The sequence below is a fragment of the Grammomys surdaster genome, unplaced genomic scaffold (genome assembly GCF_004785775.1).
Source record: "Grammomys surdaster isolate TR1022 unplaced genomic scaffold, NIH_TR_1.0 187, whole genome shotgun sequence".
In the NCBI taxonomy this organism is placed as follows: domain Eukaryota; kingdom Metazoa; phylum Chordata; class Mammalia; order Rodentia; family Muridae; genus Grammomys; species Grammomys surdaster.
This window is the reverse complement of record NW_021604632.1, coordinates 2,315,694-2,324,821: the sequence shown is the minus strand read 5'-3', so window position 1 is coordinate 2,324,821 and position 9,128 is coordinate 2,315,694. Positions and strand designations below refer to the sequence as shown.

At 41.1% G+C, this 9,128-nt stretch overlaps 1 non-coding gene across 1 annotated transcript; it reads left to right on the top strand.

Moving 5' to 3' along the window:
* Positions 1-7,536: 7,536 nt before the first annotated feature.
* Positions 7,537-7,696, top strand: LOC114622325. Its single transcript, XR_003711581.1, has one exon. It is a non-coding gene; the product is annotated as a U1 spliceosomal RNA (small nuclear RNA).
* Positions 7,697-9,128: the final 1,432 nt, after the last annotated feature.

The following is a 9,128-nucleotide window of genomic DNA, read 5'->3' as shown; positions in this document are numbered from 1 at the left end:
GCTAAGCCATCTCTCCAGCTCCATTTACACAGTCTTAGTGGAGATTCCCCCAAGTATTTCATTTATTGACCCATAACATAAATACACTAAGAAACAGATCCAGTGACACACAGGTAATGTGCCCACACCATGCCTTCACATGGTGTTCTCACCACACATCTCTGAGTTCTCAGAATCTCTATTTTTCACTTTTCTGTCACCTGTGGTTTGGCTTTTTACCTTAGACACCAAGCACAGGAATTTCATCCTCCCAAACACCAGCTTCTTCACTTATTAGATGAGGACAGTGGGGCAGAGGGGTGGGGGTGAGGTGACAGTATACATTCCCCTGGAGAATTGTGATTATTAAATGAAATACTACAAAGAAGTCTTCACAGTTACCTCATGCTATGGTGTGAATATGAGATCCTTGCATTACTTCAGATGCTGAAAATTTGGTCCACATCTGGGAGGGTCTACCACCTTTAGGAGGCAGAGCATACTTGGAAGAAGTTGCTCGGTGGAAGGTGCATTTAAATATTGCATCTAGTCCCCTATTCCCTGTCTGCTATGAGGTGAACATCTCTTCTTTCACCTATTTCCACTGTCGTGATGTTCTGTCTCACATGAGTTCAGAAACCCAGAGCCAAGTGACCATGGGCTGAGCCATCTGAAACCATAAAGTAGATAGATGATAGATAGATAGATAGATAGATAGATAGATAGATAGATAGATAGATAGAGGTGGGTGGGTGGGTGGATAGACAAATACATAGAGAGATGATAGATAGATAGATAGATAGATAGATAGATAGATAGATGACAGATGGACAGATGGACAGACATTTCTTTCCTTCCTTAAGTGGTCATGCCAAGTATTTTGTAAAAGTAGTGAAAAGATCTGGTTAGTAAAATAGCTGATTTTTTGTCTCAAATTTAAAAATCATAACAAATCATTTTTAAATGTCATTAACGATTCTTTTTTTTCTTACATACACTTTTATTACTGAAGTTGATTAAAGCAGTTATCTAAATATTCCACGATTCTGTTGGGGACATTTTGCCCACACCATCTCTCTCTGACCCACCTGCTTCTATCCTATGCTGTCTCATTATCTTCCTCCAACAGGGAGCTGGAAAGCAACCATTCCAGCAATGAACAGTGGTCCCCAGTTAAGAACAAAGACCATAAAAAGATAAATACAGAGCTATGTCCAATGTACGTGCTTATTTAGGACAAAAAGTCACAAAAATCAGACCTAAATCTTAAAAGGGGAGTCAGAGGGAAGTAGCCTTTGATGGATATTATCAATATACATTTTATAGATATATAGAATTGCCAATGTATAAAATATCATTAGAAAAGAAGTACAAATATTCAGATATCTAAGATAAAAATTATTGAGATGAATAATGGAGACATTTGCATTTCCCTTGAAATACAATTAATGTCACAGAATTTTACCCTTGATAATTTTAAAAAATATAATTTTGTAATCCAAAAGAAGAAAAGTTACTAAAGTAATAAAAATACCAACATTAGGAACTAGAGAGATGGCTTAGCACTTAAGAGCACTTCTTTCTCTTGTAGAGAACTCAGATTTAGTTTCCAGCTCCCACAAGATAGCTCAGTACCACCCATAAATCTAGTTACATAGGCTCCAAAGTCCTCTTCTGACCTTTAAGAGCATCCGGAATGCATGTAATTCACATACAAGCCAGCATGCAAAACACTCATACACACAAAAATTAAAACTATATACCACCATTCTCACAAACTACATACACAGCATTTTTCATCCATTAGACCCCCCCAACACATTACCAGAAAATATGTAATTTTTAAAACTTTTATGAATTCCTAATACCCTACTTTCAAATGTGACCATTTCCTTTCTAGTTTACCTAGAAAGAACAGAAGGGCTCTTATCTTTCCCTCAAGCCTGGTTAATTTTTTTTGTTGTTTTTTGGGGTTTTGTTTGTTTGTTTGTTTGTTTGGAATTTGTATATGGGTGCTCGTTCATCAGACATGCCAGTTGGTATGTAGACATGCCTCCCGTGTGCAGCACAATCATGAAAGTGTGCCTCACAAAAGGTATGTCTTGATAAACTCCGGCTCACACTGTTTCCATAAAAATGTAAAGTATATTTATAATTTCATATGCCACATTCCAGTTCTCCAGCTAAGTGAGGGAGCAACATGCCTGGGGTTGCACAGCTGGCAAACTGCTGAGCTGGGATTCCGTTGCTGACAGCTGGTATTCATCAGCACTCACAGTCCTCCCTACCCCTGCACACTAGGCCTTCCAACCCCATCTCTGAACCTCTGATATCTTGTTCAGCGACAAGGAGTGGAAGGGAACGAAAGGCAAATGAGATGGACTTTATCCAACATTCGCTGTGCACTGATCATTTATGGCTGGAGCCCTTTTGTTATCTCACTCATTCCTCAAAGAAACCTAGAAAAATTTTATTTCTTCTCGTTTGAAAGTAAGGAAACTGAGGCTGAGAGAGGTTTGGAATCGTAGCAGTAAGAAAATCAACGCTGAGCGCCAAAGCTCCTGCTCTTTCGACTATGCGCAGAAGATTTCATAAAATCAAAAAGCAACATACAAGGAAAGGGAGATAGACCTCAAGCTGATTCCATTTCATTTATTTTGCATTTTTGTTCGTTGCTTATTTTTAAACTCGGTTGTAAATGGCTGAAGAAAGCACTTAGCACTCCCGCCACCGAATGCTCCTTGCTGATGGCTGACTTCATGCAGATGCGGGGTGATGAAGGGCACTTGGCAAGTGCGAGGTTCTCCAAGAAGAGGAAGGAAGTGTTGCAAACACCGAGGTAGAGAGTCCAGTCAGGATCTACGGCTCATGGGAATGTATATTTCATCCCTAGATCACCGCCCTGCTTTGTATCAGTGCCATGTGAGATAAAGCACTTACAGCTCTCAAAAACGTTCAACCCTATTTTGTCTTTTCCATGAGTCATCAATACATTTCCTCAGTCTCCCGGTTTTCTTTATACCAGCTCGGATAGCACACTCTGACCAAAAGCACCTTGCGGGGAGCAAAGGGTTTGTTTGTCTTATTCTTCCACATCATTGCCCATGCTGAAGACCAGTCCCAGCTGTAAGGTTCAGGGTCCAGCGATGGGAGAAGGGAGTCAGCTCAAATGAAGACACTGACCACCTGTTGACTTTGAAAGCAAGTGGTTCCCAATAGCTCTAGTCTTCTTTATTCATATAATTTCAATCCTGTTCGCCTGAGCAGTGACATCATTGGCTATTTTATTTTAAAAAAAAAAAGTCATAACATCAGCATGATAAAAGCTCCATCATTACAAAAGGCCCCCAATAGTTTCCTGTCCTCCTTCCCCACTCCCTCTGGTTCAATGACCCCCTAACCTTATTTTGTACTACAAAGCAGAGTTTCAGCAAGCCCAAAATAAATGTCTAGCCAGGAATGTCCTGTAGACATGTACACATACCCAACTGGTAGGAAATGCAGTTACACTGTTACGCAAGGTGAGAGACAGAGATTAAGCATGTGTGGGTATAAATCCAATCATTAAATAGCATCCTTCTGTCATAAGACATGTTTAATTACAGAGATGTGCTCACTCTACCAAGCAACCTTTCCTGATATGCACCTATCCGTTCCCAATACTATCTTTCTAAGAACCAATTTTAAAGTCTCTGTTGATCAGACATATCTTCCTCAGAACAGTTATGCAAATTGGACCCACCGCCCTCCACAACTGCCACAGGCTTCCTCAGTGAGACTGTACCTGCTTCTCTAGGGACATGACCATGTGTGTCCCAAAATATGCAGGATTAACCGTCACATCTGGAGGATCGATAAAGGAGGGAGAGAAGAGGAGAGGAGCGTTTTACCCCTCAAAAGAGTATTGAGGAAAACATAGACTCACCCACAGGGCTTTCAGCATGATCCTGGCCTTGCCCATGACCAACAAAGTGAAACTAAATATTGCTATGAGTAGAGACAGCACAGCAAAAGCAAGGAGAGCTTATAGCACACGTGATCTAGGTCATAAGCATAGAGGCCACCAAATGCACCACAGTTCCTTGCCAAGTGAGTTTTGACACAGTAGAATCCAAGGGGTCTCTATGGACCTTGCCACAGTAGAGCCCCAATAGTCAAGCAGTCATACACTGTTCCCTGCAGATGCTGCATGCCCACCACCAAGTTCATGCTTGGAAAGATTTCAGGAGCTCAAGTAACAATCTGGTGAAGAAACCACGGAGGAGAGCTGCTTGCTGTCTCTCTCACCCATGCTTAGCTAGGATACAGCCCAGGACTACCTGACCTGGAACTGGTGCTGCTCCTCACAATAGACTGGCACCTTCTATAACAGTTAACAACAGTGCAATCCCTCACAGACATGCCCACATTCCAACCTGATAGAGACAATTCCTCACTTGAGACTCTTGATCAGGTGAATCTTGGCTCTGTCCAGTTGGGAGCTAATGCTAACTTAGACACTCTCTGAATGGACAAATCTAAATATTTCCTAATGGTTTCTCTTTTTTTTTTCTTTTTTTATCCTCTTTTTTGGGGGGAGGGGAGGGGAACTTGGATATAGTTTATTATGAATGTGCAAAGGAATGTTTAATAACTTTTATTTATTTATTCTTATTAAGATAAAATAACTATGAGTTGAACATCTGTCTTCCTAGGGAATGTTTCAGTGTTGGTGTTATTCACACTATTCTAACACTATGCCTATCCATTTCAGAGTTCTATTCTTTATCTATTAAACAGTGATTCCTCTTCCTCCCTCCCCTTAGCCTCTGGCAAGCATCTTTCTTTTTCCTGTTTCTCTGGGTGTGACTGTTCTAGAAACTTCATATAAGTAAAGTCTTACAAGGATTGTCCTTTTGTATCTGGCTAATTGGAGGAATATAATGTCTTCAAAGCTCATTTATATTACAGTATGTGTTAGAAATTTGTTCTCTTTTAGGGGTGACTGTTATTCCATTGTTTGTATAAACCATGTTTATTTTTAACCCATCATCCATCCATGGCTGCTTGGATTGTTTTCTCTTTTTGATGGCAGTGAATAATGGTACTCTGAACATCAGTATTCAAGTGTCTATGCTATTATTTTTATCGTGAGGAATTTTCCAGTGCAAACATCATACGGAAAGAAGCTTGGGCAACCCTGGCTTCCATGCCTTGCATCCAAGCCTGTAAAGGGAAGAGAAAGAGTGCTCTGAGAATCTATATAGCTACTGCTTATAAAGGAAGGTCCTCATGGGACTATCTTTGGTCAGCAGTACTCAAGATTTTTCCACTATGGTCCTAGCAGAAGGAGGACATTGAGGAAATCTTTTGAAACGTCCCATCTAAGGTTGTGGTGAATCTGTATCAGGAGCCAAATAAAATTACCTACAAATGTATTGTGGAGTCTCCAAATATCCAATGGGAGGAGGAGACCCTATTTCTACTCATATCAATTGGAAACAGTGCCAGGGTCAGCACACTAAGAAACTGAGGTTGTCTAGAATTTGAAGCCAATGTCTTAAAATAAACAAACAACCAAAAAAAGAAAACAAAAAGAACAATAACTAGAACTGAGTGACCTTGAAGAATGAACACCCCTTCAATTACATGTGCACTCATTGGTAAACTACTCAAAGCACTCGAGATAATTAGTCACAACCCCAACCAAAATCTACAAGAGGCATCACAATCACTATTCACATGTGTGTGTTTTCTCTAGAGCACTCTAAGGACCCTACTGCACACTAACAAGAGGATTCCTCTGCTGGAGACTATCTCTGAGTGCCTTAAATGTAGCCGGTTCAGGGACTGCTTATCACATACTCTCCCACGGGAAGCTCTGCGGCATCTGGTCAAAAACACCAGACACAAAGCAGGGCTCTTTTAACCAGCAGAGTGTTCTTATTAAGTAATGGAGTCAGAGCCTGTGAAAGAGAAGGCCGAGTTAGGATTCCTTATGCCTTCTTAACGGGAACCTACTTCTATCAGCAACACCTCATGGTCTGCTTTGTAATCCTGGGAGAACAAGTGGGACTCAACAGAAGAAGTTCTCTTAAAAGGGAGTAAACACAGACACACACACACCACACACACCACACAGACACATACAGATACATGAAGGGGGGAAGACAGACAGACAGGGAGCCAGGCAGGCAGCACACCACTCTTTTAACATGGGACATCTTGCTCTTAACCTTTACAAACTTTCTTCTCTCTCTGTCTCTCTCTCTGTCTCTCTCTCTGTCTCTCTCTCTCTCTCTCTTTCTATGTATGTATGTATGGATGGATGGATGGATGGATGGATGGATGGATGTACGTATGTGTGTGTGTGTTTAACAAAATAAAATAGTGTGGTGTATATTCATTTTAAACCACTTTTTTATCTAAAATCTCACCAATAGCCTCCTATAACAATATTTTTGTTATCCAAATCTATTCTCTCTTTTTCGTTCAAAAAATAAAACCAAGTCTTTTTTTGGGTTTCTGTTTAAATTTTTAACAAATATATAAGCAAACCCAAGTCTCTTTTAGCAGTAGTTTAGTAGATATGATCCAGTCTTCTCTTCCAGAAAGAAGTGTCACTAAATACCCAGTCGTAGATATACGGGTTTAAGTTTGCTTTTTCTCACCTTAATAAGGTATAGGTCACAGGACATGACTGCAGCTCATATATATATGTGTGTGTGTGTGTGTGTGTGTGTGTGTGTGTGTGTGGTGTACAACTTGATGTTTTGACTTGCATACTAAAAATAAATATCAAGCTCATTAGAATATATGCCCCCAACACACACATATACACAGTTATGTTATGTATTGAGAACATTCTCGAAATCTCATTTCAGTTTCAATGACATAAACACAGACTATCACAAGGAAATCCCTTGGTTGTTCCCAAGGAAGCCAAACTCCTAATCTTGCAGTGCAGTGAGGATCTGCATCCTGGACTCAGGAGAAAGGACCAACCATTAGACTATCCTGCCCACTTTCTCCACCAGCCGTGTGCATGGGTACCATGAAAAATAGAAGCAAAAACAGGAAACACAGACTTCTTGGGCAAAATCAGTGTGCTGTCACAAGCCCTGTTCCTTTAAGATTTCTCTAGAAATGTCTGTCAATAGTCTTTCCACTCATCTCACCACATTTCAGTGTTTTGAAGACAGGGGTTTTGCATCTTAATGGCTCTGAAATTGGGACGTGTCTTATGATGGATTACTGTAGGCCTGACAGGAGCAGTGACATCACAAAACAAACTTTGTGACTGTGGTAATGCTTTGCAGGAGAGTGAGCAGAGAAGAAAGGCTTAAGGCAGATTTGTTCTTTAGCTCTATGCTGCATCTGACTCATGCTAGGCATGTGTTAGAGCAGATTTCTGGATACTTCCCGTGGAAGAGAATTACTTACGGTAAGAACAGGAACCAGCATAAGAGCAGCAGAGACTGAAACAGAAAGGAGGAAGTAAACAGTAGGTGCTGGAGGAGTAAACGGAGGCTTAAAAATCATTAAAGCTGTTGATATGATAATTCAAGACGCTATAAGATATTGCCTGGCAGGAGAGAGATGGTTATCATACAACCGACTTTCCAGGGGTGAGGCTTGCCCATTGCTCTCCAGATGTGCTAACCCTGTGATTTCCCCAGCTGTGAGACACTCAGCTACATATTTTGTGGCAGTAGGGAAACAGCAGTTATCCTCTCTTCTATGCACAGCGAGAGAAGGAGAGGCAGGGGGCGGGGAGAGGAAGAGGAATATGAAGAAAGGTATAAAGAGAGTGAATGAGAGTAAGTAAAGTACACGGTTTTGGTAGGAGAAATAACAGAGAAAACATGGTAGAATGGGTAAGAAATATGAAATTAAAACATGACTATTAAATATTTGTGCAGGAGTTGGGATGTTTAAGAAGTCACAGTGATGCCGGGCGGTGGTGGCGCACGCCTTTAATCCCAGCACTTGGGAGGCAGAGGCAGGCGGATTTCTGAGTTCGAGGCCAGCCTGGTCCACAGAGTAAGTTCCAGGACAGCCAGGGCTACACAGAGAAACCCTGTCTTAAAAAACCAAAAAAAAAAAAAAGTCACAGTGAAATGAGAGTGAAGTTAAAATATGTAATCAGCTAAAATCTCTTCCTTGCTTAGAGTTCCAAAGATTCTCCTTCTCCTCTCTGAACGTAAGTCCTAAGAAGGCTCAGCTGACCATAATAATTTGGGGTGGATTCTCAGAAGAGGTTACAGATGTAGCCATAGATGAAGAGGAGATGGATCTTATATTGAATTGTCATTTGTCAGCCTCCAAAGAAAGGTGTCTCCTGGGTGGCATGGCAATTAGTCACTATCCTTATCCGTCATCTATTTTCCTATCAACGTCCTTAGCCTTTGATTGTAACTGGCAACCACCAGCTTCTTTATACAGGAAGACATATTGAGTCCACACCAAAGTGCATCTCCCTAGGGTGCTCTCTGCCACTCAGTCCAAGTACATGGCAATCACCTCAGTCACCTCGAGTAGGAAAATAGATGTCTGCATTTGTCAAATGATTTCTTTGGTTGATAATACTCATGTACCAGTATGAGTAAAGACCCTAGATAACAGCTATCTATGGCTTAAATGTGCTTCTTCTAAATTTATATCTTTAACGCCTAAAACTACGCCATACCCCGACCCTGTGATATCTGGAAGCAGGAGATTTGGGAGCTGAATAAGTCATAAGAAAAAAGTCGTCAGAAGATGCTTTATTAGCTATAAGAGAGAAGCTCTCTCTGTCTTCTGGGCATAGATTAACAATGTGACCATCTGCAAACTTGCGGAAGAGACATCAGAAGCTGAGCTGCCGGGTGACTTGACCATAGCCTTTCCTGTTGATTGGATCACTCGGCCTGCTTTGGTTTCGTTGCAGTGCCCTTAGCTAAGGAAGTAACTTCAATGTGCGACTGTAGCTGAGAAATCTGTGACCTGTGAGAGAGCCAAAATTCATTATGGGAGAGATCAAGCATGCAAATGGCATGACCCAAAACCATTATTCTCCTAAGCGTCAATGTCCTCATCTGTAAAGTAACTATATCACCGAGCTAGCCTTGCTGGGTCATTGGGAGGGTTAAATGAGATTTAATTAAGTAGATGCAGCATGCCGCTCTTAA